Source organism: Dermacentor andersoni, chromosome 1 (assembly GCF_023375885.2).
Source record: "Dermacentor andersoni chromosome 1, qqDerAnde1_hic_scaffold, whole genome shotgun sequence".
In the NCBI taxonomy this organism is placed as follows: Eukaryota; Metazoa; Arthropoda; class Arachnida; order Ixodida; family Ixodidae; genus Dermacentor; species Dermacentor andersoni.
Genome location: NC_092814.1, coordinates 180629383 through 180648877, shown reverse-complemented (window position 1 = coordinate 180648877; position 19495 = coordinate 180629383). Strand labels below are relative to the sequence as shown.

At 45.7% G+C, this 19495-nt stretch overlaps 1 long non-coding RNA gene and 1 pseudogene across 1 annotated transcript; one reads left to right on the top strand and one right to left on the bottom strand.

The window, feature by feature from the left end:
- Nucleotides 1-2226: 2226 nt before the first annotated feature.
- LOC126547265 (uncharacterized) lies at nucleotides 2227-6892 on the top strand. The gene is made up of 2 exons (XR_011894802.1): nucleotides 2227-3302; nucleotides 3384-6892. It is a non-coding gene; the product is annotated as an uncharacterized lncRNA (long non-coding RNA).
- Nucleotides 6893-12844: 5952 nt separating this feature from the next.
- On the bottom strand, nucleotides 12845-14977 carry LOC126547252 (probable ATP-dependent RNA helicase DDX43 pseudogene; annotated as a pseudogene).
- Between the last annotated feature and the right edge of the window lie 4518 nt (nucleotides 14978-19495).

Sequence of the window (19495 nt, the reverse complement as noted above, 5' to 3'; positions counted from 1 at the left end):
CGTTTGTCAAAACGCTCCAAACTGACGTAAAACCTGACGTAACAACAAAGAGCACGAGAAAAGGAAAAAAAAAAAGGTGCGAAAGTGACGCGAGTAGCATCGGCCGATTCCGAATCACGTGACCGCTCGCGCTTTTCTTTCCCTGGTCGGTCGCCCAGGCCCCGCTATGGTAGCCACCATAGCCCCGCACACTCTCAAGTTCAACAAATGGCCACAGAGGGCGAAAAATCAATCGAGGCGTGTTTCAGCGTAAGCGCGTAAGTGGAGCTACTGTGCTTTTTTGTGCTTTTTCTGCTAGGGGCGCTGAACATGCTGAATTTTTTACTTTACACAAACAATTGACATAAACAATCGAGGTGTCTAATAATGTTTTTTTACCTCAGGCAAATAGGCAGTTGGTTTTTTTTAATTTGATTGTTGAAGCTGCTTTTAAGTCATAGCGTCAAGGTTTTTGTACTTGATTAACCACCGACAGCCGACAGCCTATTGGTATCGATGTGTTTCCTGGCCGTTGGCGTTCGAATACTACGGCGGTAAAACATTTTCGAAAGCATGCTGGTTTCGTCTGCGAGTCATTACATAGACTTGCTGTAAGGAGGTCTACTCTTGGCAAAAAATAGTGCCTCATTTTGTTTAGGCGTTGATTATCATAATGAATGCGGCGGAGGTTGAGGGAGTACGCTTGAAGGTACGTTTTTATGCCGTTGATCTCCATAACACCGTAAGTACGCAAACCGATGTCACAGAACACCCGATGCATCATTGTGAGTTCTCCGTCATCGCTTGTTTGCTGTACGCCTACTAATTCTTCATTTCTTCTTCAAGTGTTGTATCCTCCTTTTGTCCTTGTTCTCTTGTGTTTCACTTACAGTATGTCGTTCCGTCAGCTGTAATGCGCATTTGCAAAACCAATACGTTTGATAAGACGCAGTGGTTATCATAATTTCACTACACATGTATTAAGCTGGCACATATGGTTCAGATAGAGATACCTGTATGCGGACTTGCACGACGTTGATGCGGAGATTAGGATAATTATGACACCCGTAAGGAAGAGGCAGCTGACGGCCGTAAGCTGTTGCGTTCTTTCCGCCAAACTACCCGGCCTGGTAGTGCTGTAAAGATGCTGTATAAAAGTGACACGCGGTGACAGGGAAATTATTATACTTAGCAGCCGACCGTACGTTTTGTAGCTTAGGTCTTCTTTCTTGTGCGTTTGTGCTACCCTTATTAATGAGCCATTTCTTGACTATGTTCTTGACTATGTAACCGCGTTTGTGTGGATGCGTAGACGTGTGCTTTTGTTGTACTTGTAAAATGCAAATAAAATATTTTCAAGCTTACTCAATCTTTGGTGTCGTGTGCGTTTATTCCAGTCGAGGCCATCGTGCCATCTGGAAACCGCATTCTGTCAGTAGCCCTACACGAAATGCAACAGCTGGAGCGCGGCGGCACTACTCGGGGTAACGGCGGCGTAATAAACGAAAAACCGCTCGGGATGCCCTTAAAAGTCAGTTCAGAGTGTGCCTTAACTCGATATTACTCAGCGCTACATATATTCTGCTGCGCCTCGATCGTGCTCCCGCCAGTTTGGTTGCTGTGTGGCAAACGTAGCGCCTACATGTAGGCGCTACGTTTGCCACACAGCAACCAAACTGGCGGGAGCACGATCGAGGCGCAGCAGCCAGAACCCAGTAAAGCCACAGAACACCTGGTAAAGCGGCAATACTGTTTCCGGATGGATGGATGGATGTTATGAGCGTCCCCTTTGGAACGGGGCGGTGGGTTGCGCCACCAAGCCCTTGCTACTATGCTGCCTAATATCCTACCTAGGTTAACCAATGAAAAAAGAAAAAAAAACACTATGAACTACCGCGTCCAAACTTTCTGATCCCCCATTGCGAATTGTGCTTTTGTACGTCGCCGTCTTTTGTCGTTTCCCTACTTTTCTTCCACCAATCCTCCAATCGCCTCTTACTAATGTCTATTGCGGACCTGTTTGCTTTACCACTGCTCCCGCTGAACCCAAGGGCTTCAAGGAGGCCAGTGGTGCCTAAATCGACCGCTGGGTAGACGTCTTCACATTCCTCCTTCCCGTTTCTTCCATTCATTCCCGTTTCCTGTTGTACAGCGCCATTTGTGGTCGCATACTTTAGTTCACGACGCCACCGCTACGCTTATTTACGTTGCACTGTGGAAGGTACAGTTTCCCTTCTCTAAGTTTGTATGGATGGATGGATGGATGGATGGTGGCTATACCCTTTGTAACGGGCGGCGGCTGGCGCCACCTAGCCTTTTTCTCCCCTTCCTATTTTATTATTATTATTCTTTTTCCCCTTTCTTTATATCCTCTTTTCCTTAACCTAGTTTTCACTCCCCTCCTCCCCCCCAAATAACTATCTAACACAGTAGAGGAAACATTATCTCCCCGATTTATGGTGTTATCTATCCCTTGACTTCCTCCACCAATCCTCTAGCCTCCCCTTCGTTACTGCCACTCTTTTCTCGTCTATTTGCCCTCGTTCCCCGGGAAAACCTAATGCCCCTTCCATATCTGCCACTGTTCCCTCTGACAGGGTTGGGCGAAGGTCTGTGTTCTGTGGGCAGGGTTGCCGTTGGTGGCTACTTTGCGCCAAATTGGCTACTTTTCGACCCCGTCTGGCGATGAAAATTTCACGTTGGCTCCTTGGCTACTTTCTGGCTACTTTGAACTTCTATTTTGGCGCATTCACTAGCCATTTTTTTTGCAATTGCATATACAATAGCAAGCAAGAACAAAGAAGAACAATTATTTTTAAAGCTTTGCTCTCCTCATGGCTGTTCCGGTCGCCTTGACCGCGCGTCCTGTACGCATATATTCTCTCCGCCGGCGGTGCGCACATAGAGACCAACTAGCAGACGCGGGTGCGCAGACGCACGGACTCTGGGTGATGGGCGCACGTCGAAGCAAAGCCCGTGAGGACGTTGCGCGCCATCTGGAGAAAATAACGCTAATTCTAGCGCACGGCGAAGCAAAGGCCGCAAGGACGCTGCGCTCCATCTGGAGAAAGTAACACTAATCTAGAGTACTTTCTCCGTTAGGGTCATGCATCCGAAACCATGCGTTTAGGTGCAGCCGTGTGCACGGCATGACACCAGAGAGGAACGAGCAGTACAGGTGAAATAACACTTGTGTACCCCAAGGCGACAAAGCTTCTGTTTTTGTGCCTTCGGCTTGCCGACACCGGCGTCTACCATGGGAAAAGACGCAAGAGCAAAGCGCACGTTTCGAGAAGAATGGAGAAAGGACAAGAAACTGAGCGGTAAGCAAAACGGAAACTATTCTTTAGGCGTTTAGTCGCATGCCGCTTAGTATCTAATATGCATATTACCATGCGTTACAGGATGGATTTCGTCACGTGACGGCGGAACGACTGCTCACTGCAAGTACTGCAATTGCAACATTCGACCCCACTACAGTGATCTGTTGAAGCACGCAGAAACCAAAAAGCACCGCGAGTGCGCAGTAATCCCAAGTTCGCAACAAAAACTGCCGCAGCTTCTAGCGTCTTCGAGTCGAACGTACTATGAAAAGGCTCGCCGAGAGTTAAGGATCGCCTTGTACACTGCAGTGCACACTTCCATAAATGCTGTCGACGAACTTGGTGAGATTCTGCATTCCGAATTCAATGATTTTGATCTGCACAGAACGAAGTGCACGGCTATAATTACGAATGTTCTCTTCCCGTACTTCACGGAAAACATGGACAAACAACTGAACGGCTCCAGCTATTCTCTAATGGTGGATGAATCAACCGATGTATCCACGACAAAGCAACTTTGCATGGTTGTGCGGTTTCTGAGTTTAGAAGAAAACAGGATTGCAACCACCCTTCTTGATCTCGTAGAGCTGTCTGATGGAACGGCAGAAACGCTTCACGACACGGTATTGAAGACGTTGGACAAGCACGGCCTATCGATCAAGAACTGTCTCGGACTCTGCACCGATGGTGCAAATGCCATGTGCGGCAAACACAATTCTCTGTTCAGTCGTCTTAGTGAGGACAACAAAGACTTGATTCTGATCAAATGCTCTTGCCACAGCTTGGACCTTGTGGCATCCAAGTCGATGGAGGCGATTCCTTCTGCGGTTGAGCACTTAGTGCGAGAAACCTACAACTACTTTGCACACAGCAGCTGCCGGCAAGATGCTTATAAGAGACTGTATGCCAGTATGACAGTGGAAGATGAAAGTGCAAATCCACCGCCCAAGATTCTGTCGCTTTCGCAGACGAGATGGCTTGCTATTGCAGACTCTATAGAAAGAATTTTGGCGCAGTACCAGTCTCTCGAAGAGTTTTTTGAGAAAGCAGAAGATCGCAGCTACAACGTGCGCATTTTACGAGAGATGTATCGAGACAGAAAAAATTATGTTTACCTCGTGTTTCTTGCCTCAGTTCTCCGTAACGTTAGGCGAGTGAACAAAATATTCCAAACAAACACAACTGACCCACTGGTTGTCTTCCAAGAGCTAGAAAATTTGTATTTGGAAATTCTTAGGCGGATTTTGAATCCATCAGTTTTGAGGCACAACACAACGGCAAGTCTGCTGTCGCTAGACCTGGCAAAAATGAAGTCGATTTTCCTGCAACCAGAGGTAGTGGACCTAGGTGACGTCTTCAGAGAGAAGATTTCACTAGTCCCTATTGAAGACCAACGGGCCGTGAGGGAGCGCTGTTTCCAATTCTTGAGGCAAATGGCGATGGGACTGCAGCAGCGACTTCCAAATGCCTCCTCTGCACTTCGAAGACTGTGTGCCATAAATCCCGATGGCATAGAAAGTGCTAAGAGCCGTGAATGCATAATGAAGCTACCGCTGCATTTTTTTGGATGTTCCTCAATCGAACTGGAGTCTGAAATACGCCAGCTGCAGAGTGTTAGCGGTGCACTTGATCGCGCATCATGTTTGACTTTCTGGCACGCAGCGGCATCGTACAAGGACCCTTGCGGCGAATGCCCTTTTCAACACCTGGCGCAAGGAGCACTGAAAATTTTGACCCTTCCAATTTCTAACGCTGATGCAGAGCGCGTGTTCTCTTGCGTGAACTTGACGAAAACAGAGATCCGTAACAAAATGAAGCTGGACTTGCTCATGGCGATTCTGCGAATCAAATTTGGGCTACGACTTCAAGAAAAAACAGCATCATCGTTTGACGTTCCTGCTGAGTTGTTGAATAGAATGTGCCAAAATTACTCCGGCATGAACACTATCTACTCTAGATAAACTACGCGGACTGAACTTTTATTTATTTGCAACGTACCTGATGCTTGAAGGCCAAGCAAGAGAACCAAATTTCCTTGCTCTTTATTTACTCTGTGTTCTTGTGTTGATTCAAAATGATATTATTTATTGTTCATTAATAAAAGTTGCTTATAATAATGGTACTTTTCTACTTGGCTACAAATTTGGCGCCAAGACCAGGTGGCGTGGCTACTTTTGGCTACTTTTAGCCTCAGTTCTGGCTCTTTTTGAAAAATTCCCAACGGCAACCCTTGGGTCGCCCGCGTTTCCCTGGTCGGTCGCCAGCATTTATAATGCTGACGAAATGGGACTGTTCTTCAAGTGCCTTCCTCAGCAAACATTGTGTCGCAAGGGGGAACGTTGCACCGGCGGAAAGCTGAGCAAGGAGCGGCTCACAGTCATGGTTTGTGCCAATATGGATGGTAGTCACAAGCCCGAACTTTTCGTTGTTGGCAAATCGAAGCGTCCGAGATGCTTTAAAGGCGTCCGAACTCTTCCCGTTTCTTATGCAGCAAATACACGTGCATGGATGACGCAATCTTTGTTTGAGGATTGGCTGCGGAAACTTGACGTGCGGTTTAAGCGCGATAAAAGAAAAGTGCTGATGATAGTGGATAATTGTCCCGCTCACGGTGACGTGGAGGGGCTGGAGGCAATTCGTCTTGAATTCCACCCTCCAAACACAACAGCTGTCCTCCAGCCTCTGGATCAGGGGGTAATCAAATGTCTGAAGATAAACTACAGAAAGCTACTCCTTCAGAGGATGCTAATATGCATGGATAATTCCATGTCGTACAGCGTAACACTGCTGTCTTCTGTGGGAATGCTAGCTGACTCATGGAGTGCAGTAACATCGGCAACGATACGGAACTGCTTCCAGCATGCCTTCCGCATACCAGGCCACACCAGTGATACCTTGCCTGACTGCGCTCGAAATGAAGGTGAAGACTGCCTCCAAATGGAGAGCGATGAAGCAAGGCTAGTGCTTTCTGCACTCCAAGCACACAACACAGCTGCTGACCTCAGTGAATTTGCGGCTGCCGATGATAACCTCTGCGTGTGCAGGGAAGACACCCTGGACGACTTGGTGGCTGAGGTGCTGCCAGCACAGTACAGCAGCGAAAGTGAAGAGGAATCAGAAGAGCAATCCTCTGTGACAGCAGCACAGGCCTTCCACTACCTTGCCGAGGTCCGCAAATTTCTGACTGTAGAAGAAAATTCTCAAGAACAACTGGCTGCTCTTAATGGAATAGAGAACTTTGTTCTTAATGCACATGTAAAGAAAAAACAATCAACAATTCATGATTTCTTAAAAAATTTAATTATGGGGTTTTACGTGCCAAAACCACTTTCTGATTATGAGGCACGCCGTAGTGGAGGACTCCGGAAATTTCGACCACCTGGGGTTCTTTAACGTGCACCTAAATCTAAGTACACGGGTGTTTTCGCATTTCGCCCTCATCGAAATGCGGCCGCCGTAGCCGGGATTCGATCCCGCGACCTTGTGCTCAGCAGCCTAACACCATAGCCACTGAGCAACCATGGCGGGTCACGATTTCTTCAAACGGTCTAGTCAGCCATAGATTTCCATTAAACTTGTTCTGGATCCTTCACCTCTGCTCTGTTTTTACTGTGCAATTAAAGAGTGAAATGTTTAAAATATTATTTAAGTGGATAAATAATTGTAATGTGCGCTGTAATCTTGCTCAGAGTCGTATATGCGAGAACTTCCGATAATTCAAACTTCCTGATAATTCAAACAAAATCCTGGGGTCCCTTCGAGTTTGAATTAACGAGAGTCTACTTAGTTCCACTGTACAGAAAGAAATGAAACAATGGCATCCATGGTTCCTTGTCTGTTGGCTTTGTTTGATTGTTATTGAGGATGGCTTGATCTCCTAAATTCCCTTTATTCTTCTTGCTAGTTCCTGTTTATATCCATCGAATGTGCTTAATTAGTGGGTGACTGGTGGATACCACATTGTTGAAAGTAGTGTTTTGCAAGATATAAATTTCTGATCGCTGGCATGAACCATTGTGTTACCAATGAAACTATTCTTGCTTTTGTCATCTTCAGATATCGTAATTTCTACTGAACTATATACCAATGTGCTTGTCGAATAGCTCAAGCTTTGCAGTGTGATGTGTATGGTCACAGCATGGCATATTCTATACTAGATGCTTCGTCACCTTCAAAAGGAAATGCAGTGATGATCTTTACTTGGGCCACCACTCAACCTATGTACAAAAAAATGTCCCATTTGTGATTAAGTCGTTCTTTGTCAAGATTTCCACCACTACATCAATTGTGTGTCAATCACAACCACCTTTATCTTGTCCCTGAAGCAGCTGGCATTCAGCAAAGACCAATGCTTCTGTACTCTAGGCAATCTAAAAGCCATGATATATAGGTCTGCATAGTGAAAACAGATGTATTATTTATTTATTCACTCAAAATTATTCTGCCTCATTTTTGGAAGTCTGCTGATTGTAAACACAGATATATATGTAACAAGTGAATTTCAAGTGTCAACCAAGTTTGTTCCATGTACTTCTAATGGCTGTCAAGAAAAAAATACTTTGTTTCGGCTTATTTAGTTGTGAATGATATTAGTGATTCATAACTTGAAAGCGTAACGTATAGCTCGCATGCCTTAATTTGCCGGGATTGGTGCCATAATCTTATGAAAAATTTTCTTCCGGATGGGAGAGGCTGCATCTGCAGCGTAGCGGGGCTGGTTTTTTGATGGTTTAGCTCCTCCAAACTAATTCAACTCGTACTTTTATAGTTCTACTTCTTTTTTTTCCAACTGCATCTGCTGCAGTAGCGCAGTGGCTATAACATTGCACTGCTAAGCTCGAGGTTGCAGGATCAACCCCAGCTGTGGCTGCAAGATTTCTATCGGGCGAAATGCAAAAGCGCTAGTGTACTTAGGCTTAAGCGCATGTTAAAGAAACCCAAGTAGTCAAAATAATTTGGAGTCCCTCAGTATGGCGTTCCTCATAATCATATCGTCATTTCGGTAGCTAAAACCCCGAATTTAAGTTTTTGTAATTGCAGTATTTGAATATGTACAGTTTTTATAGGTAAAGTTTCAGAGGCTGAAGTGGTAATTTGATGTTGCTGCCTCTAGGCGGGCCATCACATTTTAGTAAGATTCAAAATACTTGCTTACAGAAGCATTCCACTGGCACAGCCATTAGTTTTATGATGCTCAAGTATAGTATATTGTGTAGGCAATGGCCTCCCTGTTGCAGTATTCAGCCACTCCCTCCCAAATGACTCATTCGATCAACCAATGGCCCTCAGTCCCCAGCAGCTGCGGAGCACCTGACCGGTCCGCCAATGGAAAGTGACCCTGGCAACTTTTAACACCCCGAACTCTGTCGAGTGAGGCTAACTTAGCAGGATTCTTTGAGGAACTATCAGGCATTGTTTGTGATATCGTTGGCCTTAGATTAGAAGAACTGGTGAGGCTCATAGAGTGCTGACTAACGGCCATGTCCTCTGCTTAGAGGTCTCCCGGATAAGAAGCAATGCGGGGTAGGATTCCTAATTCATAAGGACACAGCGGGCAACATTGACAAATTCTAGAGCATTAATGAGAGGGTAGCAGTAGTAGTAATCAAACTTAACAAGAGGTATAGATTAAAGGTAGTACAAACCTATGCTCCACATACATTCATGATGATGATGAATTAGCGGTGACGAAAGTGCAAACTCGCTATACTGTAGTAATCAGTGACTTCAATCCAAAAGTGGGCAAAAAGCAGGCTGATGAACAAACAATTGGCAACTACGGCGTCGATTCTAAGAACGCTAGAGGAGAGATGTTGGTAGAATTCGTGGAAAGGAATAAGCTGTGAATAATGAACACCTTCTTCAGGAAGTGTAGCAACGGAAAGTGGACCTGGAAAAGCCCTAATGGTGAAACAAGGAATGAAATAGATTTCATACTTTCTTCCAATTCCAGCATAGTGAAGAATGTTGAAGTGTTAGGTAGAATAAAGTGCAGTGATCATAGGTTAGTGAGGTCTAGGATTCACCTGAATTTGAAGCGAGAAAGAGAAAAATTGGTCAGGAAGAAGCGGGCAAACCTAGACGCAGTAAGGGTAAAAGCAGGCCAATTCAGGCTGCTACTTGCAAACAAATATGCAGCCTTAGAACAGAGAGCTAAGGATGACATAGATGTAAAGAATGAAACCGTAACTATGCTGGCTTCAGAGGCAGCAACTGAAGTGGGAGGTAAGGCACCCAGGCAACCAGTAGGCAAGCTCTCCCAAGCAACAAGGGTCTAATAAATGAACGACAAGGAATGGAAGTGTCCAACTCAAGAGATAAGACAGAATTAGCGGAACTGTCAAAACTGATCAACAAGGAGAAAATAAGGGATATTCTAAATTATAACGTGACAAAGACTGAAGAAGCAGTAAAAAATGGATGCAGCATGAAATCAGTGAGAACTAAGGAAACTTGGCATAGGACAAACCAAGATGTATACTCTGAAAGATGGCAGGGTAATATCAGCAATCTCAAAGGTATAGTAAAAGCAGCAGAAGAATTCTATACTGACCTGTGCAGTACCCAGAGGAACCACGATACCTCCATTTGAAACAGTAATGAACAGGTTGCAGAGACTCCTTCTATCACTAGCAATGAGGTTAGAAGGGCCTTGCAAGACATGAAACAGGGAAAAGCAACAGGAGAAGATGGAATAACAGTCCATTTACTCAAAGATGGAGGAGACGTAATGCTTGAAAAACTGGCAGCTGTCTATATAAACTGTCTATTGACTTCAAGGGTCCCAGAGAACTGGAAGAATGCAAACATTATACTAATCCACAAGAAGGGAGACATTAAAGATTTGAAGAATTATGGGCCCATTAGGTTACTCCCAGTATTACATAAAATAGCCACGAAGATAATTTCGAATAGAATAAGGGCAACACTAGACTTTAGTCGACCAAGGGAACAGGCTGGTTTCAGGATGGAATACTCTGCGGTGGATCACATCCATATCATTAATCAGGTAATCGAGAAATCCGCAGGGTACAACCAGCCTCTCTATATAGCTTTCATAGATTACGAAAAGGCATTTGATTCAGTAGAGATACCAGCAGTCAGAGGCATTATGCAATCAAGGAGTACAGGCTGCTTACGTAAATATCTTGGAAAATGTCTACAAAGATTCCACAGCTACATTAATTCTCCACAACAAAACTAGGAAGGTACCTATAAAGAAAGGAGACAAGCTCAAGAACAAGTTAAGGACCACGCAAAGAGCGATGGAACAAAAAATGTTAGGCATAACATTAAGAGACGGAAAGAGTCCAGTTTGGATCAGAGATCAAACGGGTATAGTCGATATTCCAATTGACATTAAGAGAAAAAAAATGGAGCTGGGCAGGTCACGTAATGCATAGGTTAGATAACCAGTGGACCATTTGGGCTACAGAATGGGTGCCAAGAGAAGGGAAGCGCAGTCGAGGATGGCAGAAGGCTAGGTGGGGTGATGAAATTAAGAAATTCGCAGGCGCTAGCTGAAATCGGCGCAGAACATGGGTAATTGGAGATCACAGGGAGAGGCCTTCGTCCTGGAGTGGACATAAGATAGACTGATGGTGATGATGATATTAAATATGCTGTTTCGTAGCATATGTATAATGCACATTCTCTGCGACTGCTGACGGCCACTGGGAAACTTCGAAATTTTCCTCTAGCATTTCATGGAGCCTGCCAGTTATTGTGCTTTTGCTAATTTGGTATTAGTTTCATTGTTATGATTTGTTGTATAGCGCGTTAGCAGTAATGACGGAACCTGCCAGGCAATGTTGTGTTTGACTTTCACATTCACTTGATTGGGCTTACAGATCTCATAATTTAACCAACAGGTGTTTTCATAATGTGCATTGAAGTATTCGGCTTCCAAGTTTCACAGTTCTGCAATGTTTTCTCTCCTTCTTTTGTTCCTCTATTTTCATATTATACTGCAGCATCACGCACGCCACTCATGCGCTTTAGCGACACATGCTTTACAAGAAGAAGCAACACATCGGAGTGAAGGGTGGGTGGTATCCCATGCTGGTGGACACCTAACTGTCTCGTTTGCTCAGGCTAGGTTCCAGGACTGCTCTGTTGCAGAAAAGGAGCCACCAGTGCTCAGTCTTCCCAGGTGGCACCCCTCCAAAAAACTGACTGCAGCCAACGCTGCTTAGCTTCAGTGATCCAATGAGATCAAGTGTATCCAACACGACATGGCTGGCGATATCCAAAAACAAGAAGCTGTGCCTGCAGTTTTGCTGCACTTTAGCTGCAATATGAGCACAAGGCATGATAACAAATGTTGCAACAGGCAGACAACACTGCATGTAGTCTATTTTGTGGCAAAGGTGGTATATGCTAATAGAATCAGCCGTAAACCTAGACAGAGGAGTTGTAGAAAGTTCACACACACAGCAATAAGAACCTGCACCCAATGCAAGAGAATCTGAAAGTTGGTGGATCGAAACTTTGCAGGTATGACATCATGTATGATATGCAGGCAAAACTGTGGACAAGCCACAGAAGTCCATAAGTCTGTAACTTCAAGTAACACTCACTGAAATGTTGAAATAATTGCTGTTTGAAAACTAAAATGAAGCACATACTCAAAAGGTTGCAAATATGTAGAGTAATTATGAGAAGAAACTTTCAATGTCTCACCAATTGGAGCACGCTGCACGGACACTTAATTGCAATTCATGTTGCAAGTTGAATATCTGGCAGGTACCGTCGTGCGAAGTTGCAGCCAATACCAAAACAACTCTGTTCAGTTATTTGCATCTGAAAAGGCATTCAATATAAGACTCAAATGTTAACTTCCAAGTGTGTTGGTTATTGCTTCTGATGTCTTTTATCAGGTTTAATTATTAAGGTATGACCAAGTGAGACCTTTAGGCAGGCCACAAACTTAAAACAATGGTGTGCCAAATGAGTCTGCTGTGAAATGATGAAAGAAAGCGTAGCTTGTCTCATGCTCATAAAAGTCAAAACAGGGCTACATTTCAGAGTGAAAAGCTGTGGCGAAATGCTCGCCAGTTGAATACACTGCACAAAGAGCAGTTAATTCTTCACGCTTGAATGCCATCTGCTAGGTTAAAATCTGTATATCGGCCTGAGGACACTACACATTTACAGGCAGTCGATTGCTCTTCAATCAGACGCACCAAGCAATGCGTCAGCTAATTTGGCGAGCTCAAAAGCATAGCAAAACTGTGAATCATTTAAACGAGAATCGGTGGCATGCGCACGGCGCAGCGATTACATCGCAGGTCTCGTCCAGATATATCAGCTAGAACCACTATCGCCGGCCTACTACTGGATACGGACGATATCCCCGAGCCCACTCGCGTGGCCGGCCAATGGGCCCAGCGTGGATCGCGTGCGCAGCACCGTCGCCGTGGCGGGCCAAGGGCGTTTCCAACCGCTGGCCCAAGTGCAGTTCGTGACAGGCGCAGTTAGGTAACACCACCTAGACAACTGTTGAGCGAGGCAACAACAACACACACACACACACACACACACACAAAAAAAAAAAATGCTTTATTAGCACTGGCAACGTTGCCACTTGCCACTACCTTGACTCATCTTTTTTTTTTGGACTGCTGGCAGTTCTGACGTCTAGATTGCCTGTTCTTGTACCTGTCAGCCATCTCATAAAGTGCCTTCGGCACAACCTGGTTGGCCTCCTCCAATATTCGAATGAGTTCGGGGGCGTGCATCCAGTTCTCGCGAGTCACCAAGGTGACTGCCTCCCCAAAACGGCCTGCACGGCCAGTCCTTCCTACACGGTGAACATAGTCTTCAATGTTGCGGGGAAAATCAAAGTTGAAGATGTGAGTCACGTCCTTGATGTCCAAACCTCGGGCTGCAACATCTGTAGCAATCAAAACTTGCACCTTCCCACTTGCTAGATCGTCGAGCGCTTTTTCTCGATCCCCTTGTTCACGATCTCCATGTATTGAGTCACAGTCGGTTCCAGATAAGACAAGTTCGCCCGTAAGGCGGTCAACCATTGCTTTAGTGCTTAGAAAGATGATCACCTTGTCTTGAGGCTGCATGGAGCCGAGGAAAGTGAAAAGGTGCTGTCTTTTCTCAATCTCTTCACAAAGAATGATGGTTTGCGTCACTGTGTGAACTGCACGCAAGTCCAGTGAGCCAATAAACACTTGGAATGGGCTGCTCGTGTACTTTTCAGACAGACGATGCACGTCCTCTGGCCACGTGGCACTTGTCATTACCGTTTGGCGGTCCGGCCTGATGTCCAACATAATCTTCTTAATTTCCAACTCAAAGCCCATGTCCAGCATGCGGTCAGCTTCATCCATGACGAGAAAGGTCACGTATTTCAGGTCGATGTACTTGTTCATGGCTAAGTCGTTAAGCCGGCCAGGAGTCGCGATTACTATCTCCACACCTTGTTTTACAGCTGCGATCTGCTCCCGCCGATTGCCACCTCCATAAATGCACACTGACTTTATGCCTCGGTAGTGGTATTTCTTTGTCTCTCTCTCTATTTGCTGGGCCAGTTCGCGTGTCGGGGCCAAGATGAGACAGGTTGGCCCTTTCCTCTTCTCCCTTGGAAGATCCTGGTTGTCGACGTGCACCAATGCAGGTAAGAGAAATGCCAGTGTCTTGCCTGTGCCCGTCTGTGCAATACCAATCAGGTCCTGACCTTGCAGAAGAAGTGGCCAGGCTTGTCTCTGAATTGGAGTCGGCTTCAGGAATTTGTTCTTGTAGATTTCGCCCAAAATTTCTGGATGCTTTGAAAATGCTTGCTCAAATGATTCTACTGGCTTGGTTGTTATGGGTGGACACGTTTGTGCTCCGAGATACTTGACAACTATATCATAGTCTGCCCTCAATTTTTGTACGTCTTCTGCAGTCATGCGCGCAACATTGGGATCCTCGGTGTAGAAATATTTCCTTACAGGTGGTAAGTGGGCCCAGCGCGTCCGTTGTGCTTCATCACTTTTCGCGAGCAGCTCGGCCCAGTTAGTCAGAGGTCGTACTTTTTCTTCCATGTCGGGTTCTTTTTTCACGAAACACGTTTCAAACTTCGGTGGCTGTGTCAGTTTTTCAATGCGTTCTCGTGCTTTCCGGCGTGATTCTTCTCTTCCCGCAATCTCCACGGTGGCTACAACGTTACCAAGATCACGTAGGACCGTGATGTACGCACGTGTGTCATCCTGGATCTTCCGGACCGTGCTGCCATTTCTTCCGATGATTATCCCTGCGTGCTTGCTTGATACTATCATTTCTTCTGTATCTTCTCTTGTAAAATTGTGTCGCTGGCGTGGTGTGGCGAAGCGGTAGGTCGGGACGGGAGGTGGATCGTCGGGAAACACATTCTCCTCCCAGACGTAGCTAAGTTCTCCGCTACTGCCTGAGGCCATGGATGTTCGGTGGGCCGAATGACGACTGCACCGCCTGTCACCACAGGCTTAATTCTTGCTGGCCAATGCCTGGCAGCCACATTCGATGGCAGCACGTGCGTGCGAGCTCGCGCTACAGGCGGAGAGAAAGAAGAAGATGTTTGAGCCTTCCGGACATAACGCATAGCACGCACAATATAGCACAAAATCGCCTGTTGCAAATTACATTTCTTGTCCTTACACATATCACGCCCAAGGACAAGAGATATTGTGCGTGATATGCGTTATGTCCGGAGGGCTCAAACATCTTCTTCTTTCTCTCCGCCTACAGCGCGAGCTCGCACGCACGTGCTGCCATCGAATGTGGCTGCCAGGCATTCGCCAGCAAGAATTAAGCCTGTGGTGACAGGCGGTGCAGTCGTCATTCGGCCCACCGAACACCCATGGCCTCAGGCAGTAGCGAAGAACTTAGCTACGTCTGGGAGGAGAATGTGTTTCCCGACGATCCTCCTCCCGTCCCGACCTACGGGACAGGAGGAGAAGAAGTAGAAAAGTAGAAAAAGTAGAAAAGTAGAAGAAGTAGATCTATAAAAGTGCGAGTTGAATTAGTTTGGAGGAGCTAAACCATCAAAAAACCAGCCCCGCTATGCTGCAGATGCAGCCTCTCCCATCCAGAAGAAAATCCTTCATAAGATTATGGCACCAATCCCTGCAAATTAAGGCATGCGAGCTATACATTACGCTTTCAAGTTATAAATCACTCATATCATTCACATCTAAATAAGCGGAAACAAAGTATTTTTTTCTTGACAGCCATTAGAAGTACATGGAACAAACTTGGTTGACACTTGAAATTCACTTGTTACATATATATCTGTGTTTACAATCAGCAGACTTCCAAAAATGAGGCAGAATAATTTTCTTCTTCTCCGCCCTTAAACTGGCTCTCTTAACTACTACACGCAGAGACTAAGCAACAGCGCGCGCATGCGATCCCATAGATGAGATGAATATATATATATATAGAAAATCATCAGTCATAGCTCTCTGGGCAGTTTCCTTTTTTTTTCTTTCGAAAATAGTCCTATTAGGGTTATTATAATTACACGAAGGTATTTCTTCCTCGTCAGCAGCAGCCCTTGAGATAGTTATTCTGGCGGCTAGCTTCCCACGCTATGCGTGCCGCCCCCGCACCTGGTTAAGCTGTTCCTAGACGCTAGAGTTATACTATGTCCGCGCAACCTTGAGCGATCGGAAAGCGCGTTTTCCCCTCTTGGCCGGCGGAGAACGGAGGCTTTGCTTCCGGCCGCAGAGCCCTCCACGTCTCAGTAAGGTGCCTGGTGGTGGTCTCGTGCGTACGATGCCCTCTCGGTGAGCGCATATTCCCCCCTCATCTTTTAAGAGGTTCAATACTTACAAGCATTGGTCTCGCAAACCATATTTATTTCAAGGGAATTTTCCACGTCTCTATAATTTCTCTCGTCGTATTCGAATGCTGATTGCCGTGCTATCGTTTGATAACGAAGCTTTCCCTCAAGTCTGAATATTTTAAGGCAGTTTTCCTAGTCTCTAAAGCCGCTCGAGCTCGCTCTTCTCCTCGGGCGGCCATTTTTCCAAGAAAGTATGCCGCGGACAACACTAATGTTGTCGCGGACAACATCAGTCCCTTTCCATGCAAGTATGAGGCTCGGAGCAGGAGCTATGGCGCTTGAAAGTAACCTGGGGCCTCACGAACCAACCGACTGAGCTATCTTTCCGGGCAACATCCAACGGTCACGAGTTCAAATCACCTGTTATGTTCCTTTTTTCCCCCTTTTTCTTTCTTTTTTTTTCTTTCTATTTAATGTCTTTTCCTTTATTTTATCACTGTGTGGGAACCCTTCTAAAATAAAAATAAAGAAAGATATATATCTTCAATTATGTATGGCCACACATGTGCAAGTCATAAATACCAGGTTCTCTAGCCGAGTGCCATCCGTGCGGTATAACCGAGCTCAGATTGGTCCACCTTGACTGATCAAATAGGGCACCACTGCACGTTAAATGAGGCGTACAACTACTGCGGGACCCGCCGTGGTTACTCAGTGGCTATGGTGTTAGACTGCTGAGCACGAGGTCGCGGGATCGCATCCCGGCCACGGCGGCCGCATTTATATGGGGGCCAAATGCGAAAACACCCGTGTACTTAGATTTAGGTGCACGTTAAAGAACCCCAGGTGGTCGAAATTTCCGGAGTCCTCCACTACGGCGTGCCTCATAATCAGAAAGTGGTTTTGTCACGTAAAACCCATAATTTAATTTTTAATTTAACTCCTGCGGGGTCGGTAGAGTATCCGCCTCCCGTGCAAGAGGACCGTGATTCAAATCCCGGTGCCGCACAATTCTCCACCGGAAAATACAAAAAAAAAAAAACCGTGTGTTGAGAAAATTGCACAAACAGGCCTGGAGTGCGGCCTGATCCCGGTGACCAGAACCGGTAACGCACTCTCTCACCAGAGCAGGATTGGCCACCCTGGTGCAGTACTTGGCCACAACCTCCTATATGAACACAACAATCAAACCCCGGCCCTCAGTCCCCAGCAGCTGCGAAGCAACTGACCACGGCGGCGGTCAGACCTGTGACGCTGCAGAGAGTGCTAAGAATCCCTGGCTCCGGACAGGCCGCCATTGGAATATGAACCTGGCAACGTTTAACGCTAGAACGTTATCTAGTGAGGCGAGTCTAGCAGTGCTATTGGAGGAATTAGAGGGCAGTAAATGGGATATAATATGGCTCAGTGAAGTTAGGAGGCCAAAAGAAGCATATACAGTGCTAAAAAGCGGGCACGTCCTGTGCTACCGGGGCTTAGCAGAGAGACGAGAACTAGGAGTCGGATTCCTGATTAATAAGAACATAGCTGGTAACATACAGGAATTCTATAGCATTAACGAGAGGGTGGCATGTCTTGTTGTGAAACTTAATAAGAGGTACAAAATGAAGGTTGTACAGGTCTACGCCCCTACATCTAGTCATGATGACCAGGAAGTCGAAAGCTTCTATGAAGACGTGGAATCGGTGATGGGTAAAGTCAAAACAAAATACAGTATACTGATGGGCAATTTCAATGCCAGGGTAGGCAAGAAGCAGGCTGGAGACAAGTCAGTGGGGGAATATGGAATAGGCTCTAGGAATAGCAGAGGAGAGTTATTAGTAGAGTTTGCAGAACAGAATAATATGCGGATAATGAATACCTTTTTCCGCAAGTGGGTTGGCCGAAAGTGGACGTGGAGGAGCCCGAATGGTGAGACTAGAAATGAAATCGACTTCATACTCTGCGCGAACCCTGGAATCATACAAGATGTAGACGTGCTCGGCAAGGTGCGCTGCAGTGACCATAGGATGGTAAGAACTCGAATTAGCGTTGACTTGAGGAGGGAGCTGAAGAAACTGGTACATAAGAAGCCAATCAATGAGTTAGCGGTAAGAGGGAAACTAGAGGAATTCCAGATCAAGCTACAGAACAGGTATTCGGCTTTAACCCAGGAAGAGGACCATAGTGTTGAAGCAATGAACGACAATCTTATGGGCATCATTAAGGAGTGCGCAATAGAAGTCGGTGGTAACGCCGTTAAACAGGAAACCAGTAAGCTATCGCAGGAGACGAAAGATCTGATCAAGAAACGCCAATGTATGAAAGCCTCTAACCCTACAGCTAGAATAGAACTGGCAGAACTTTCTAAGTTAATCAACAAGCGTAAGACAGCGGACATAAGGAACTATAATATGGATAGAATTGAACAGGCTCTCGGGAACGGAGGAAGCCTAAAAGCAGTGAAGAAGAAACTAGGAATAGGCAAGAATCAGATGTGTGCGTTAAGAGACAAAGCCGGCAATATCGTTACTAATATGGATGAGATAGTTCAAGTGGCTGAAGAGTTTTATAGAGATTTATACAGTACCAGTAACACCCACAACGATAAGGTGAGAGAGAATAGGCTAGAGGAACTTGAAATCCCACAAGTAACACCGGAAGAGGTAAAGAACGCCTTGGGAGCTATGCAAAGGGGGAAGGCAGCTGGGGAGGATCAGGTAACAGCAGATTTGTTGAAGGATGGTGGGAACACTGTCCTAGAAAGATTGGCCGCCCTATATACACAATGCCTCATGACCTCGAACGTACCGGAATCTTGGAAGAACGCTAACATAATCCTAATCCATAAGAAAGGGGACGCCAAAGACTTGAAAAATTATAGACCGATCAGCTTACTGTCCGTTGCCTACAAAGTATTTACTAAGGTAATCGCAAATAGAATCAGGAATACCTTAGATTTCTGTTAACCAAAGGACCAGGCAGGATTCCGTAAAGGCTACTCAACAATAGACCATATTCACACTATCAATCAGGTGATAGAGAAATGTGCGGAATATAACCAACCCTTATATATAGCCTCAATTGATTACGAAAAAGCACTTGATACAGTCGAAACCTCAGCAGTCATGAAGGCACTACGGAATCAGGGTGTAGATGAGCCATATGTAAAGATACTGGAAGATATCTACAGCGGTTCCACAGCCACCGTAATCCTCCACAAAGAAAGCAACAAAATCCCAATAAAGAAATGCGTCAGACAGGGAGATACGATATCTCCAATGCTATTCACAGCATGTTTACAGGAGGTATTCAGAGACCTGGAGTGGGAAGAATTGGGGATAAAAGTTGATGGAGAATACCTTAGCAACTTGCCATTCGCTGATGATATTGCCTTGCTTAGTAACTCAGGAGACCAATTGCAATGCATGCTCACTGACCTGGAGAGGCA